The 19184-nt window shown below is 38.0% G+C and overlaps 1 pseudogene; it reads left to right on the top strand.

Moving 5' to 3' along the window:
- Positions 1 to 15009: 15009 nt before the first annotated feature.
- Positions 15010 to 18872, top strand: LOC121996331 (annotated as a pseudogene).
- Positions 18873 to 19184: the final 312 nt, after the last annotated feature.

Below are 19184 nucleotides of genomic sequence, written 5' to 3'. Positions count from 1 at the left end.
GAGGAGATTGAGTATCATAAGAAATGGGTAAAAGAAGATGAGATGGCGCGGTGTTACATTTTGGCTTCAATGTCAAATGTATTGCAATATCAGCATCAAGATTTACCAACTGCTTATGATATAATAAACAATCTCAAAGAACTCTTTGAGCACCAGAGTCAGACTGCTAGGCAAGAGACAATGAGAAAGTTAATGACAGCCATCATATCAGAGGGAACACCCGTAAGGGATCATATCCTCAAAATAATGGCTTATTTGAATGAAATACAAGTCCTTGGAGGTGATATCAATGTGGAAACCCAGGTTGATATAATTCTCCAAACGCTACCCAGAAATTTTGAGCAGTTTCGCATGAACTATAACATGAATAAAAGAGAATATACATTGGCGGAACTTCTGACAGAACTACAGGCAGTAGAAGGAATATTTCGTCACAGTTCTCAGATTCACTATGCTGAAAATGGTTCTACTTCTAAGTCGAAAGGCAAGAAGAAGAAGAAATAGGTCTTTTCAACAAAGAAGGTGAATAAACCTCAAGGTACAGGACAAAAGGCTGGAATGAAGAAGCCAAAGGGAGGACTGTCCTCGTAGGAATCAGAACAATAAAAGTATATCTCATACTCTAGTAGTTGAAACATATTTAGCGGTGTTATCTACTAGCACATGGTGTGTAGATACAGGAGCCACAGATCATGTCTGCAACTCTTTATAGGGGTTCCAGGAAACCCGACGACTATTTGAAGGAGAGATAACCGTCTACATGGGTAATGCTACTAAGGTGGCGGCTGTTGTAGTGGGAGACGTCTACTTATCTTTTGATAGGAATAGAAGTTTGGTTTTATGAAATTGTCTTTATGTACTCAGTTTTAGAAAGAATTTAATTTCAGTTTCTAAACTGTATTTAGATGGATATTCTGTTTCTTTCAGTATCAATGTAGTTATAAAGAGAAATAGACTTATTATCTGTTCTGGTGCATTGGTTGACAATTTCATTAAATCCAATTTCTCCTATAAAGCAACAAATGGAAATTAATAACACATCTTCTAACTCTAATAAGAGAAAAGAACCTTCGGAGATGAACCAAACATATCTTTGGCATCTAAGGCTTGGTCATATTAACTTAAGTAGGATTTAAAGGCTTATAGCCGATGGACTCTTTGGTACATTAGAGTTGAAAAACTTTCCAACCTGTGAATCTTGCTTGGAAGGTAAAATGACCAAGAGACCTTTTAAGGTCAAGGGGTTTAGAGCCAAAGATATGTTAGAACTGGTTCATTCTAATTTGTGTGGTCCTATGTCTATCCAGGCAAGAGGTGGTTTCGAATACTTTATCTCTTTTATAGACGATTATTCGAGATACGGATACATTTACCTGATGCACCACAAGTCTGAGTGCTTTGATAAGTTCAAAGAGTACAAGGCTGATGTGGAGAAACGTCTTGGTAAAAGTATCAAAATACTACGGTCTGATCGTGGTGGCGAATACCTCTTGGGAGAGTTTAGGAATTACTTATCAGAGGCTGGGATTCAATCCCAGTTGTCTGCACCTGGTACACCCCAGCAAATTGTTGTGGCAGAATGAAGGAATAAGACTCTTATGGAGATGGTTAGATCGATGATGAGTTATTCAGAATTACCAAGTTCGTTTTGGGGATACGCTCTGGAAACGACAACACACATTTTGAACTTAATACCTTCTAAATCAGCACCTTCTACTCCCACAGAATTGTGGAATGAGCGAAAGCGCAGTCTGAGACATATTCAGATTTGGGGTAGTCCATCATATATGCTAAAAGCAGATGTTGATAAGTTAGAATCTCGTATAGAAGTTCGTGTGTTTGTGGGTTATCCTAGAGGAATGAAAGGTGATTTATTTTATAGTCCTAAAGACCAGAAGGTCATTGTTAGCACCAATGTCCAGTTTTTAGAAGAAGACTATATAATGGACCACAAGCCCAAAAGTAAAATTGTTCTAGAAGAAATGAGAGAGGACACGTCTACTTCAGTACCAAAATTACAAGATGAAGTACCACAAGAGACTGCAACACGTGTCACACATGATACACAACCACAGACATTGCCTCGTCGTAGTGGGAGGGTTGTGAGGCAACCTGAGAGATTCATGTTTTTGGGAGAGTCTTCAGACTTGATCCCGGGTAAACATGAACCTGATCCCTGGACATATGACGAAGCACTCCAACATATAGATGCAGTATCTTGACAAAAGGCAATGAATTTTGAAATAGAGTCTATGTATTCTAATAAGGTCTGGGAGCTTGTAGAACCACCTGATGGTGTAAAAGCTATTGAATGCAAGTGGATCTATAAAAGGAAAAGAAGGACAGACGGGAAGGTAGAAACCTTCAAAGCAAGGCTTGTTGCGAAAGGGTATACTCAGAAAGAGAGAATCGATTATGAGGAGACTTTTTCGCCGGTAGCTATGTTAAAGTTTATCCGAATACTCTTATCCATTGCTGCTCATATGGATTATGAGATTTGGCAAATGGATGTCAAGACAACTTTCCTTAACGGAAGTCTTGAAGAAAACATCCATATGAAGCAACCAAAGGGATTCATTGAAAAATGCAAAGAGCATCTAGTGTGCAAGCTGAATCGGTCCATTTATGGACTAAAGCAAGCTTCGAGATCTTGGAACATCCGGTTTAACGAAGTAATCTAGTCATATAGATTTATTCAGTGTCCGGATGAGTCTTGTGTATACAAGAAGTGTAACGGAAATGTGGTGGTATTTCTTGTACTATACGTAGATGATATTTTGTTAATTGGCAACAATGTCAAAGTGTTATCAGACGTAAGGGTATGGTTATCCAAACAATTTGATATGAAGGATTTAGGAGAATGTGCACACATTCTTGGGATCAAAGTTATAAGGGATCGTAAGAAAAGGATGTTGTGCCTATCTCAAGCTTCATATATAGATACAATCCTTGCTCGTTTTAGCATGCAGAACTCCAAAAAGGGGTTCTTACCTTTTAGGCATGGAGTAGCCTTATCTAAAGAGATGTCTCCGAAGACATCAACGGAGATAGAGGACATGAAGGCAGTTCCTTATGCTTCGGCTGTGGGAAGCATAATTTATGCAATGTTGTGTACGAGACCTGATATCTATTTTGCCGTGGGCATGGTTAGCAGATATCAGAGTAAGCCTGGACAAGGACATTGGACTGCTATAAAGCATATATTTGTTAGTTAGAGCCCTAGAGACAATCATATGATGATTGTTGTATGGACTCATTATATCATATTCTTATGTATATAAAGGCATTTATTTTTGGTTATTATACTTACTTGTATTGGTGCCAAATACCTAAGTATAATAGCGTCCTTGAGTAGAAGGTTCTTATCTATATCAATCGATTGGTTGAATCGATAGTGAGATGGTATAGAGAACACTACTTTTAATCATTCCTAGTCAAGTATTAACATTCAGGGACAATGTTAATGCGACGAGACTAGCATGTAGGTCAACTCGATGACTTGATCTCATAAGTCATGGATATGGAGATATCAAGTTGACACATGGGTATGCATTGGAGAATGTATACTGAATGACCCGCCATGAGAAAGTATCATAGATCATTATATGAGTATCATATACTTTCTCATGTGGCTATTAGTATGACTATTAGTCCTTGGACCTGAAGTCACCATGGTTCCCTACATAAGTAGTTACATACTTTGGCTTCGTCAAACGTCATTCGTAACTGGGTGGACTATAAAGGCAATTACTGGGTATATAACAAATTTTGCGGAGGGATGTGAGTGATGTAGATGAGATCTATCCCTCCTATATAACGGGAGTGACATCGTTATTTTTGATAAAGTGAGACCACTAAGTGCATGGTCATGCCCAAATGAGTCAATGTGAGATATTGAGCTCATTTGATTAGAGTGAGTCTACATGGAGTTCAAGATTTAGATTGATCAGAGGATGACACCGTCTATGCCTCAAATTGATCAATCTAGATGTCAAGGATAGAAGGACACTTGTCATATATTGTGAAGAGTCACAATTAGTAGTAACAAGGTGATGTTGGATCTCAACATTCTTGTAACTTGGGTAGTAATGATGTGTTGCTAGATACCGCTCATTACTTATGATTCTAAATGAGTTTAGGAGCATTGCCAACGTTACAAGAACCTATAGGGTCACACACAAAGGGCAATTAGATGGAGATTAGGTTCATTTGATGTACCTAGAGGATTAGGTTCATGTGATGAACCAAATTAGATTAAGAGTAATCCAAATTAGATTAATTGAGTGAGACTCCATTGAGTTAGACTTGAGTTAGACTCAAGTGAGGCTAGACTTGAGTTAGACTCAAGTGAGACTTAATGATGATATTTATTGAATTTTGAATTCAATGATAAATGGAATTCAATTTGAATTTTAGATTCAAATTTTGAATGATTTTCAAAATGGCCATATGAAGAATATTAAATACTCATTAAGGCTCATTAATGAGGCTCATTAATGGTGTTAATGAGCATTAAGTATTTTCATTAGATGAAAATACTTAAGCCATTTTTACTCTCATTTTCATAATCGATCATTATTATTCCTCCTTACTTCTTCTTCTCTCCCTCTCCTTCTCCTTGGCTGAACACCTTTAGAGTGCTAGCACACTCTAAGTGTTTTCTCCATCTCTATTGTTCGTGTGGATACGTATAGAGGTGTGCCCACTTGAACATACTCGAGATCCGGCAACTTTTGGATGAGCGGGATTCGCGAAGGGTTTCGCTACAAGGGTAATCTCTTAACCATGTAGATCTAATGTAGATCTAGGATAGAAAAACAAGTACATAAAATTTTTGTTCTTTTAATCTTCGCACGGATCCGGTGGCATGGGATTTCGAGGTTTCCGCAACGTAAAAAGTGATTTTTACGGCTCGAAAATCCCAACAATATTAAAGTACCTTAGAAGGACTAGAGATTATATGCTGCCCCTAACCCCGCAAGGGGCGTTGTCCCGCAATCGCGCCCGAAAATCGCTAAATGAGACTGCCGGAAAATTGTAACTCATAAAATTGTAAAAATAATAATAAAATTGCAGAAATTTATATAAAATACATAATTTAGATTTATGTATGTATTTGTGATAGTCATGGCCCAAAAACCCCAATTGGATTGGATACATGTGTTGTAATTCATAATATGGTTTGCGTGTCATTTTTGTGTGATTGTGCGTGTTGTATATTTGTATCGCGACCTGTGCGTCGTGCCTTCCTTTATTTTATATTCCTGTTGTAAATAGTTTAGACTCGAATATAACTCGAGTTTCAAATTTGTAATGTACAAAAATTGGAGCGGTGGAAGGTCCACTCGAGGAGGAGTTACGAGGAGGTTGCGAGCAACACATGGCGGTCAAAGGGAGGAGCTTGGAGAAGCTATTGACCTTAGGTTGACCGTCTGATCTTCTCATTGGCTTGAGAAGATCGTAGTAGGGCCATGACTAATCATAATTTAATTAATTTCTTGTGTGTGTGTATATGATGCATGCTAGAGTAGAGTAATTAATTAGTGCCACCACGATTAGATTAGATCTAAATCGCATATATGATGCACCACGATTAGATTACATCTAAATCGAGTATATGATATACATCAATGATTATATTAGATCTAAATTGCGTCAACTCGAAATGCCTACCATGCCGTGATACGCATCACTACCTCGATCACATGTTGTTGTTGAATCTGCCAAAGCAAAGCAACACATATTATCTTGGTAGGGTGCGGAGGGACAATCTTGGTCCCACCTATCAATGCATGGGTGAGTACAAACTCAATTAGATTGAGTAAAACTATTTAAACTCAATTGGATCGGGTTTAACTATAGGCATTTTCCAATGGTTGGTAGATAGGTGAAAATCACATTTATATTAACTCTTAGACGATTTAGCCATAGCTAACTCAAGTTTTAATATACATGCGGATCTTGATCCTATAAACAAGAGTTGCATAGAGATGTAATTGGTAATTAGTTACCTACTGATCATACTAAGTCTTGGGCGATTTAGCCAAAGCTAACTCAAGGCGTAGTATGATGTGGATCTTGTCCCACAAGAATTCTAGCTAGTTGGTTAGAATCTAATAAGTGTGGTTTGACCACATCCATGACTTGATTCTACAAAAGTTCTATAATTTAGTGAGAGCATCATTTAGTTAAAGCCCTAATTAAATGATTAGTGGAATATGATTATTTATTTTCTACATTTTCTGTTGTAGATTGTCATGTCGTCAAACACGAACACCTTCTCCCTGCGTTCTGTCCTTGATAAGGACAAGCTCAATGGAGCTAACTTCCTGGACTGGTACAGGAACCTAAGAATTGTTCTCACTCAAGAAAGGAAACTGTACATCCTAGAGATGCGCATTCCCGAGGCACCTCCTGCCATTGCCACACGAGCTGACCATGATGCTTATAAGAAGCATCAACATGACGCATTAGATGTGTCCTGTCTCATGCTCATGACCATGAACTCTGAGCTTCAGAAGCAACACGAGTTGATGGGTGCTTATGATATGGTTGAACATCTTCATCAACTATATCAAGGATAAGCGAGGCACGAGAGATTCGAGATCTCCAAGGCACTGTTTCAGTGCAAGATGCAAGATGGGACTCCCGTAGGCCCATATGTGCTCAAGATGATTGGGTACATAGAAAACCTATAGAGGTTGGGATTCCCACTTGGCCAAGAGCTGGCCACTGACTTGATCTTGCAATCCTTGCAAGAGAGCTACAATTAATTTGTCATGAATTACAACATGAACAAAATTGACAAGCCACTGCCTGTGCTGCTAAGCATGTTGAGAACTGCTGAGCTCAACCTTAAGAAGGTAAAGCCCAACTCCATTTTAATGGTGCAAAAGCATAAAGGAAAGGGTAAGCCTAAAACTAAGGGAAAGTCTCAAGCCAATGGCAAAGGCAAGATAATGAAACCTAAAGGAGGGGTTGCCAAGGATGCTACCTGCTTCCACTACGGTCAGACCGGGCACTGGAAGAGGAACTAAAAAGTATATCTGGAAGATCTTAAGAAGAAGAGAAGTGAGACTTCTACTTCAGATATATATGTTATAGAAGTCAATCTATCTATTTCTGCATCATGGGTATTGGATACCGGATGTGCTTCTTACATTTGTACTAATGTGCAGGCATTGAGAAATAGCAGGGCATTGACGAAGGGCGAGGTGGACCTACGAGTAGGCAATGGAGCACGAGTTGCTGCTGTTGCTGTAGGAACTTATTTTCTATCTCTGCCCTCTGGACTTGTACTAGAATTAGATGAATGTTATTTTGTGCCTGCTCTTACAAAGAACATGATTTCAGTCTCTTGTTTGGACAAGAAAGGCTTTTCTTTTGTAATAAAGAACAAATGTTGTTCCGTTTACTTAAATGATATGTTCTATTGTAGTGCACCTCTGATAAATGGACTCTACATTCTAGACTTAGAGAACCCCATCTATAACATAAGTACCAAAAGGTTCAAATCAAATGAAATGAACCAAACATATCTCTGGCACTTTCGTTTAGCTCATATAAATGACAAACGCTTATCCCAGCTCCATAAAGATGGTTTGCTGGACTCATTTGATTTCGAATCATATGAGACATGTGAGTCATGCCTACTGGGCAAGATGACCAAGATTGCCTTTAGTGGACACAGTGAAATAGCGACTGACTTGTTAGGACTTATACATAGTGATGTATGTGGCCCTTTCAATGTTGCTGCCAGGGGTGGTTATAGGTACTTCATTACATTTACTGATGACTTCAGTAGATATTGTTATATGTATTTAATGACACATAAGTTATATAATCCTTTGAAAAGTTCAAAGCATTTAAGAATGAAGTACAAACTCAGCTTGACAAGAGTATTAAGATACTTCGATCATATCGAGGTGGAGAATACCTTAGCCATGAGTTTCGTGACTATCTAGCTGAGTGTGGGATTCTATCCCAACTCACTCCTCCTAGAACACCACAGTGGAATGGTGTATCCGAAAGGAGGAATCGTAGCCTATTAGATATGGTACGGTCTATGATAAGTCACACAGATCTTCCTATATCTCTTTGGGGCTATGCTCTGGACATAGTAGCCTTCATACTCAATCGTGTTCCATCCAAGGCTGTGATAAAGACACCATATAGGATATGGAATGAGAGAGATGCTCAGGTGTCTTTTATGAGGATTTGGGGTTGTGAGGCTTACGTTCGACGTCAAGTCTTGGACAAACTTGGACCCAAATCAGATAAGTGCTATTTTATTGGATATCCCAAGAAAACTAAGTGATATTACTTCTACATTCCCAGTCAACATAAGGTAGTTGTGGAAAAGAGTGTGGTATTTCTAGAAAGGGGCTTTGTTTCTAGAAAAACTAGTGGGAGTACGTTCGATCTTGAAGAAGTTCAAAATGTGAATCATAGCACTGAACCCTCGATGGAAGTTGAACTGGAACCACAAAGTGTTGTGGATGATGTTGTTCCACAAGAAGTTGAGGAACAACAACCAGTTCAATTAGACCTACCTCTTCGCAGGTTTGATAGGGTACGTCGTCAGCCTGAGAGATATTCATTTCTCTTGTCTGACCATGATGATGTTGTACTCATTGAGGATGAGCCTACCTCCTATCAGGAAGTTGTGATGAGACCAGATTCTGAGAAATGGCTAGACGCCATGAGATCCGAAATGGAATCTATGTACACCAACCAAGTATGGACTTTGGTTGATCCACCTGAAGGGGTAAAACCCATTGGGTGTAAGTAGGTCTTTAAGAGAAAGACTGACATGGATGGACTTATATATAAGGGTCGTCTGGTAGCAAAAGGTTTCAAGCAAATTCATAGTATTGACTATGATTAAACTTTTTCTCTAGTCGCGATGTTTAAGTACATTCGGATCATGCTTGCTATTGCAACATACCATGATTATTAGATCTAACAGATGGATGTCAAAACCACATTTCTGAATGGAAACCTGCTCAAGAATGTGTACATGACACAACCTGAGGGTTTTATAGATCCACAGCATATTGGCAGAGTATGCAAGCAACATAAATCCATTTATGAACTAAAGCAAGCTTCTCGGAACTGGAATCTTCGATTCGATGATGTGAACAAATAGTTTGGTTTCATCAAGAATGAAGATGAACCTTGTGTCTACAAGAAGGTTGTAGGGAGCACAGTTGTCTTCCTTATATTGTATGTGGATAACATACTACTCATTGGGAACGACATCCCTTTGCTGTAGTGTGTAAAGACTTGGCTAGGGAATTGTTTCTCAATGAAGGACTTAGGTGAAACAGTTCGTATTCTAGGCATACAGATCTATAGAGATAGATCTAAGAGAGTGCTTGGCCTAAGTCAGAGTATATATATTGACAAGGTACTACTACGGTTTGCCATGCAGAACTCCAAGAAGGGATTTCTCCCGATGTCATATGGTGTGAGTCTTTCGAAGACTCAAAGTACCTCTTCTAGAGAGGAGATAGACCGCATGGATCAGATCCCTTATGCTTCATCCATAGAATCTATCATGTATGCCATGCTATGTACTCGTCCTGATGTCTCGTATGCTTTGAGCATGAAAAGCAGATACCAGTTAGATCCAAGTGAAAGTCACTGGATAGCGGTCAAGAATATTCTTAAGTACTTGAGAAGGACTAAAGAATATTTCTTGATATATGGAGGCGATGACGAGCTAGCTGTAAAGGGTTACAGTGATGCTAGCTTCTAAACTGACTAGGATGATTATCGATCGCAGTCTGAGTTCGTGTTTTGCATAAATGGTGGTGTTGTGAGCTGGAAGAGTTTGAAGCAGGACACAGTTGCTGATTCTACAACAGAGGCCGAGTATATTGCTGCATCAGAAGCAGCAAAGGAGGTAGTTTGGATTCGCAAGTTCATTAATGAGCTTGGGGTGGTTCCTAGCATAGCAGATCCTATTGAGCTCTATTGTGACAACAATGGAGCAATTGCGCAGGCTAAGGAACCTCGCTAACACCAGCGGACCAAACACATACTACGGTGCTTCCATCTCATTCGAGAGATCATCAATAGAGGAGATGTGAAGATTTGCAGAGTACCCACAGAAGCTAACGTCGCAGATCCCTTGACCAAGGCTTTGGCACAGAGAAAGCATGATGGTTACACTAAGTCATTGGGCCTTAGAGCCTACACTGATTGGCACTATTGCTAGTGGGAGATTGTTAGTTAGAGCCTTAGAGGCAATCATATGATGATTGTTGTATGGACTCATTGTATCATATTCTTATGTATATAAAGGCATTTGTTTTTGGTTATTATACTTACTTGTATTGGTGCCAAATAACTAAGTATAATAGCGTCCTTGAGTAGAAGGTTCTTATCTATATCAATCGATTGGTTGAATCGATAGTGAGATGGTATAGAGAACACTACTCTTAATCATTCCTAGTCAAGTATTAACATTCAGGGACAATGTTAATGCGACGAGACTAGCATGTAGGTCAACTCGATGACTTGATCTCATAAGTCATTGATATGGAGATATCAAGTTGACACATGGGTATGCATTGGAGAATGTATACTGAATGACCCGCCATGAGAAAGTATCATGGATCGTTATATGAGTGTCATATACTTTCTCATGTGGCTATTAGTATGATTATTAGTCCTTGAACCTGAAATCACCATGGTTTCCTACATAAGGAGTTATATACTTTGGCTTCGTCAAACGTCATCCGTAACTGGGTGGACTCTAAAGGTGATTACTAGGTATGTAAGAAATTATGCAGAGGAATGTGAGTGATGTAGATGGGATCTATCCCTCCTATATAACGGGAGTGACATCATTATTCTTGAGAGTGAGAACACTAAGTGTATGACCATGCCCAAATGAGTCAATATGAGATATTGAGCTCATTTGATTAGAGTGAGTCTACTTGGAGTTCAAAATTTAGATTGATCAGAGGATGACACCGTCTATGCCTCAAATTGATCAATCTAGATGTCATGGATAGAAGGACACTTGTCATATATTGTAAAGAGTCACAATTAGTAGTCACAAGGTGATGTTGGATCTCAACATTCTTGTAACTTGGGTAGTAATGATGTCTTGCTGGATACCGCTCATTACTTATGCTTCTAAATGAGTTTATGATCATTGTCAACGTTACAATAACCTATAGGGTCACATACAAAGGGCAATTAGATGGAGATTAGGTTCATTTGATGTACCTAGAGGATTAGGTTCATGTGATGAACCAAATTAGATTAAGAGTAATCCAAAGTAGATTAATTGAGTAAGACTCGATTGAGTTAGACTTGAGTTAGACTCAAGTGAGGCTAGACTTGAGTTAGACTCAAGTGAGGCTTAATCATGATATTCATTGAATTTAGAATTCAATGATAAATGGAATTCAATTTGAATTTTAGATTCAAATTTTGAATGAGTTTCAAAATGGCCATATGAAGAATATTAAATACACATTAAGACTCATTAATGAGACTTATTAATGGTGTTAATAAGCATTAAGTATTTTCATTAGATAAAAATACTTAAGCCATTTTTACTCTCATTTTCATAATCGATCATTATTATTCCTCCTTGATCTTCTTCTCTCTCTCTCCTCCTCCTTGGTCGAACACCTTTAGAGTGTTAGCACACTCTAAGTGTTTTCTCCATCTCTATTGTTCGTGTGAATACGTATAGAGGTGTGTCCACTTGAACACACTCGAGATCCGGCAACTTTTGAACGAGCGGGATTCGCGAAGGGCTTCGCTACAAGTGTAATCTCTTAACAATGTAGATCTAATGTAGATCTAGGATAGAAAAACAAGTACACGAAATTTTTGTTCTTTTAATCTTTGCACATATCCGGTGGCATGGGATTTTGAGGTTTTCACAACGCAAAAAGCGATTTTTGAGGCTAAAAAATCCCAACAATATTAAAGTACCTTAGAAGGACTAGATATTATATGCTAGTCTACGAAGCAGACGATTTGCGCCTTGTGAGTTACACGGATTCAAATTTCCTATCAAATAGGGACAACAGTAAGTATACATCAGGTTATGTGTTTACTTTAGGAGGTGGAGCTATTGCATGGAGGAGTGTTAAGCAGAAATGTGTTTTTGACTCAACCATGGAAGCTGAGTATGTGGCAGCCTCTGAGGCAACCAAAAAAGCAGTATGGCTCAGGAACTTTCTAATGAACTTAAATGTGATTCCTGGTTTGCCCAAAATCATCACAATTTATTGTGATAATAGCGGTGCAGTTGCAAACTCGAAGAAACCACGAGCCCATAAAGTGAGTAAACATATAGAGCGCAAGTACCACTTGATACGAGACATTGTCAAGCGAGGAGATGTTGTCGTCGCCAAGATTGCATCAGCAGATAACCTGGCAGATCCTTTCACTAAGGCCCTTCCGGCAAAAGCTTTTGATCAGCATGTGGCAGGGATGAGACTCAGATGTATGGCAACAGATATGGTAGCTTAGTCTTTTAGTATAAGTGGGAGATTGTTAGAGTGTATACTAAAAGCCTAGCTTTTGTAAACATTTATTTTTGAAATAAAAGAATCACATTGGTCAAATGTCTATATTTATTTGTTAAATATAGTTGTTCAATTAATTTATAAAGTAGATAACATGGTGTGTGGTGTCACACACAAAAGATCATGTTATCAGCTCTTTATAAATTATAAATAATTGCTCACGACTAAGATGGAAAGGAACAAACCATTGGTATAGTCGTAGTGTAATTAGATAATAGTTTATCTTGACTAATAAATTACACTAGTATACTCTAAGTGTATTGAGTAGGACCATTTTAGGTAAGTTCTTTTAATACTGACTTAATAAAAGAACTATACCATAGTTATTATGGAAGTGTGTCCTCTTAATTCTAATATAATAACAAGCATATACATTTACTATCTATTTCTTTAACTTATCAAAGGGTGAAAATTAGCTTGATAAATCAATAGGCCCGATAAGTTGAGAAATGATATTACTTATAGTGTGTGTTGTTGATTATAGAAGGAAATTGTGTCCTAGTTATCTAGGTTAAGAATGTCCCCAAGAGGAGCTCATAAGGATTGTCATGTTAAACCTTGCAGGTGGACTTAGTCTGACATGACAATAAAGTTGAGTGGTACTACTCTTGGAGCTAGATATTAATTAAGTGAGTTGTCAGTAACTTACTTAATTAGTGGACATTCGTTATCTTAAACATAGGAAAACTAACACACTTATGGTAAGAAAGAGCCCATAATGTAATTTGGCATTGGTGCAGTAGTGCAACAATAACTCTCTAGTGGAATAATTTATTGTTGATGAACTTGAGTTGTGTGTTCGGGGCGAACACAGGACACTCAAGCTCATCGAAAGACCAAAACCAATTTCTCCTCTAGATCCCTGTCTTAGCCTCATTAGTGCCTTATAAACCACTCATTAAAAGTCCTTCTTGGTGTCCAAGAAAGGAGGCTAACCCATTGCTTGTTGACCAAGCAATGGCCGGCCACCATATCCTCTTAAGAGGTCGGCCCCTTGCTTGTTGCCCAAGCAAGAGGGTGCCGGCTACATTAATTCAATCAAGGAGGGGTGTTTTGAATTTTTAAAATCTTCTATTTGTAGAAAACTATAAGTTTTAAAAGAGAGTTTTTAATTTTAAAAACTTTCCTTATTTGAATTAGGCCACATGGTTTAATAGAGAGTTTTAAAAGTTTTAAAACTTTCCTTTTTTAACCATCCTCATGGTTTTATAAAAAGGAAGAGAAGTTTTAAAAATTAAAATTTTCTATTCATGTTAAAAAAGAAAATTTTTGAAGAGAAGTTTTAAATTTTAAAACATGGTTTTAATTTTTAAAACTTTCCTTTTTAACATCCACTTTAGGAAAGAGAGCTTGTAAAATTTTATAAGAGGATTTCTTCTTATAAAATTTTATTAAAAAAATTATTATTCCTTCCTATAAGTGGCCGGCCACCCTTGCTTGGTGCCCAAGCATGGGGTCGGCCAAGATTAAATCAAGTAAATCATTGATTTGGTGATTGATTAAATCAAGAGGAAAGAAAAGGAAAAATAAAAAGGGAAAAGGAAAAACTAGAGGAAGATTTTAATTTTTATAAAAAAATTTCCCTTATTTGCCTTGGCCAAGTAATATAAAAGAAGAGTTGAGGAGACCTCATGAGACAACAATTCTTATTCTCTTGCTTGGTGATCCTCTTTATGTGGTTGGCCCTCTCCCTCTCTTTTCCCTTTGCTCTCTTTTGCTCCTTGGTGGTGGTGGTGGCCGAATTCTAGAGGAAGAGGAAGAAGGCTTTGGGTGGTGTTCATCTTGGAGGATCGTCGCCCACACGACGTCCAAGGCTGTGCGAGGAATACGGCAGAAGATCTCAAGGTTATTAGCATACAAAGAAAAGGTATAATTAGCAATTGTTTTCCGCATCATGCTAGTTATTTTTCTTTGTATGAATTCCAAACACAAGTGATATTAATTAGATCTAGTTTTTCGAATTAGTAATTCGTGTTTGTGTTTTTTTTTGTTTCTCGTATTTGTGATTCGATTGTTCTTTTTGGTTAAATCTAGAGTTATATAAGGAAATAGGATCCCTAACAATTTTATGAATTTTACCATGATTAAAATAGGCCTTATGTGGATTTTTGCCAAACACTACAACAAAATCCCTTATAGACATCAGTGGAACAACAACAGTTTTAAGCAAAAACCGATGTCTTTGAGTATTTTACACCAGTTTTTCCAAAAATCGATGTCTATGAGCGTTGAATTTCGCTCATAGACATCGGTTTTTTAGCCGATGTCTATGAGCGCTTTTTTTTTTCGTTAATAGACACCGCTTTTAACAACGGTTTTTAAAACCCGGTGTCTATGATAAATAAAATAATTTAATTTTTCCATCCATACTTAGCCAAAATTTACAACACTTCCCTCCAAACCTAAACCTATATTGCACCGTCCTTCACCTTGCTAGATCGACGCCCCCTTCCTCTCCGATCAAGATCAACACACGACTCCCTTGTGAGGTATGTGGAAAACGACCACATCCATATCCTCTTTCCCCTTCTCTTCTCCTCTCCCTTCCGTCTTTGCCCTCTCGCGGGTTGCTCCATCTCTTAGGGTTTCTTCTCCTCATGCTTTTTGGTTTCTGGTTTCTCCGTCTTTTTTGTGGCAGTGATCACTTTTGGATTCTGCATGCTTGTGGGGATTCCCTTATCATCAGGGAAGGTTCTGTCGGCCCTAGCGACTTTTAGAGTGTTGCAAGAGCCCATCTACAACCTGCCTGACACAATATCCATGATCATCCAGACCAAGGTTTCTCTTGATCGAATTGCTTCATTCTTACGCCTCGAAGAGTTGCACTCTGATATTTCAGAGAGGCTTCCAAGTGGCACATCGGAGATTGCAGTGGAAGTGGTAAATGGAACCTTCTCGTGGAATCACTCTTCGGATTCTCCAACCTTGAATGATTTGAACTTCAAGGTGCTCCGATGCATGGAAGTTGCTGTTTGTGGCACTGTTGGTTCTAGGAAATCAAGCTTGTTGTCTAGCCTGTTAGGCGAGGTGCCAAAGATCTCTGGAAGTGTTAGGCTCTGTGGCACAACTGCATATGTACCACAGTCGCCTTGGATACAGAGTGGTAAAATTCAAGATAACATTTTGTTCAGTAGGGAGATGGATCATGAGAAGTATGATAAGGTGCTTGAAGCTTGCTCATTGAAGAAAGACTTGGAGATCCTGGCATTTGGAGACCAGACAGTGATAGGAGAGCGGGGCATCAACTTAAGTGGGGGACAGAAGCAAAGGATTCAGATTGCCCGGGCTCTGTACTACGATGCTGATATTTTCTTGTTTGATGATCCTTTCAGTGCTGTGGATGCTCACACAGGAACCCATCTGTTTAAGGTACACATTTTTTTCGTAATCTATTATGGTTTGACGAACTTCTATAATGGTAATGCCTCACTCATAGGCTTTAGATTAATTTTTCTAGATTAAATTTAGACTCAATATTTTACACATTATGGTTGAATAATTTCCAACTATATCCACGTTTTTCTTTTAGCAAAAATAACTCTTTGCAACTTTTATTGAAGTTTGCACACTGTCAAGTAGGGAATTACGTGCCTGAGGTTGAAAGTCTTTCTCTTTAGATGAAAAAGCCTTTATCTAGCATAAGTGGGATGCATTGCTTCCTCCAACTTTAATGATCATATTGTACTTTTGTAAACTGATAGTGGAGCTATTGGCACGTATCAATTTAAAAGCTGGTTTACTATAATTTCTATCTTTTTTGTGTGTGACTGTGATCTAAAATAGGAAATCCAGTCTTTTATTAGCATAGAGATCATTAGCATGTTCATTCGAGAGTCATCTTTTTTCCCCTCATAATCTTCTGAATTGCAGGAATGCTTGCTTGGCCATCTAGCTTGAAAAACACTAATATATGTCACCCATCAAGTGGAGTTCTTACCTTCAGCTGATCTTGTTTTGGTGAGTAATGTCCTTTTCTTTCTGTCTTCTTCTTGATTATTGCTTCATGTGATTGCTACATAGGCTTGTTAGGGAACATAACAAATGTTGCTTTCTAATCTGTAGTGCATGAAAGATGGAAGGGTTGTACAAGCAGGCAAGTACTATGACATGCTAATGTTAGGGACAGAATTCAGGGAATTGGTTACTGACCACAAGGAAGCTTTAGCAGCACTCGACTCCATTGAGCTTGGCAGTGTTGCTCCCGATAACAATGCACAAGTTGGTAATAGTGACACAAAAATTGGTCTAGGATCTCCCAGCCATGGGGTCAACAACGATACACAAAATTGTTTGGCAGATGAAACATACAGCCAAAAGGGACAACTTTTCCAAGAAGAAGAGAGGGAGAAAGGCCGTGTTGGATTTTGGGTCTATTGGAAATACGTAACAATGGTTTATGGAGGAGCTCTTGTTCCTCTAATTTTGTTGGCACAAGTTCTGTTACAAGTTTTTCAGATTGGAAGCAATTATTGGATGGCTTGGGCAGCTCGTGTCTCAGAAGATGAGCAACCTCCTGTTACTGGATCAATGCTCATCTATGTTTATGTTGCACTGGCTGTTGGCAGTTCCTTTTGTATACTTATGAGAGCTATGCTTCTTGTAACAGCTGGATACAAGACAGCAACCTATGTCGTTCTTTGATTCCACCCCAAGTGGTCGTATCCTTAATAGAGTATGTAATTTCATAAATCATCCTAGTAGTGTTTTGTTTGCCATGTGTAATAATACCTCATCACTCTTTTCACCTTTATTTTGCAGGCCTCAACAGATCAAAATGCCGTTGATACCGATATTCCTACCCGAATTGGTGCAGTTGCATTTAATTTCATTCAACTCGTTGGGATAGTTGCAGTTATGTCGCAAGTTGCATGGCAAGTATTCATTGTCTTTATTCCTGTGATTGTCACCTGCCTTTGGTATCAGGTACTTGTTTCCCCAATTAAGGTTGTTTTCTTCTATTTGTTCTGTGATTTTAGTAGTTCAATCAAATATTTCACAAAATTTACAATGGTCTAACACAGGACAACAAATGTCCAAAATCTGCCTAGAAATTTGACATTATGACAATTATTTTGATTTATAGACTTCAAAGACAGACAAGAATATACAGCCAATCCAAAATAATTAAAACAATCAAGACTTGGCTTCTTGCTAATGATGTTGTTCAAGAACATGAACCTAGATTCTATTCCTCAACTTACTAAACCCATGTAACTTTTAGGAAAAGATAGGCATCTGAGGTTTCCATAACCTATTCCTAAACAAATATACCTTTCTGTTTTTGCTTTATTAATTGAACAGTTGCTCTAAAGTTGGCCCATGGTGAACACAATCTAAGATTTATAGTTGTTAAAATTGATTGGCTAACCATTTACCCCTAAACTTTGAGTTGTTAGGAAAGTGACTGATTTGTTATATATAATATTTGACATTTCCTTTCATGTGTAGATGATTGTATTTCACTTGACTGATTCTAACTCACCATATGAATTGATTAGAGAAATTGTTTTTGACATTGGTAGAAATTGAAATGTATACCTTCTACTGTAATATCATGTGAAATTTGATTGACTAACCATTTGTCCCCAAAACTCAAGCTATTATGAAAGAAACCAATTATATTCTTATATTCATTACCTTTTTGTGTGCATCGGTAGGACCACGTATTTCTGCATGGCTTTGGTCTCTTGAAAATCAAACTATTTAATCCTCAAGGACTGCTATAAGTCAGAAAGTGTGTTCTAGGACATGGGTGCTATTTTGTTGATCACTTGATTCTTTTCCTCTCTATACATTATGACACTTCTAGGCTAATAGACAAATGATAGCTTTAACAGAAACAAGAAATGGATGGAACTTGCGGAGCCCACTAGGTTCTTTTACTGTTTTGCTCCCAGTTCTTACGATTTGGATTATCTTTTTTCATCAGATTTAGGTTAATCACAACGATGACAATTTCAATAACTCTGATATGCTGTTATTTCCTCTCATTAATGTTCGCTTGCTGATCATGTATTTGCCCTTCTATTGTCAAAGAACTATTACATAGGTACAGCCCGAGAACTGTCTAGGTTGAATGGTGTTTGCAAAGCTCCAATCATACAACATTACAAGGCAATTAAAGTGAGTAAAACCATGTGGTTGATCAGTCAGAAGATTGTACAAGAAGAATTCTATGTTCTTAACAGGTTCTTGTTGGTTGCTACTCGGAAAACCTAGAGGTTCCACTGTACAAAAATTTTGTACAAAGGTCTGAACCTTTTCCTAGCTACCATGTGTTCTTTTAAATTAAATTTTGGATCGCCTGCGGAACTTTACACGTTTGATCCAAAACTTAATCTATTTGTTCTTTTAGGTTTTGACTTGGATCTCCTGCAGAACTTAACACGTTCGACCCAAATCACCTTAAGTTATTAATTCCATTAAATATTAATTTCCATAATTGGTTCCCAGTACTGACGTGGCGAGGCACATGACCTTCTTGGATATGGGAGCAACCACCACCGACTAGACAAAACCTTTTATAGAAAGCTAATATTTAATTTCCTAAAATAACTTTAGGTTAACCGAAAAGAACAATCAAATCAAAAGGAAAAGAAAAAACAAAAGAACACAACATCGAAA

This window comes from Zingiber officinale, chromosome 6A (assembly GCF_018446385.1).
Source record: "Zingiber officinale cultivar Zhangliang chromosome 6A, Zo_v1.1, whole genome shotgun sequence".
Taxonomy (NCBI): Eukaryota; Viridiplantae; Streptophyta; class Magnoliopsida; order Zingiberales; family Zingiberaceae; genus Zingiber; species Zingiber officinale.
This window is presented reverse-complemented; position numbering and strand designations above follow the sequence as displayed.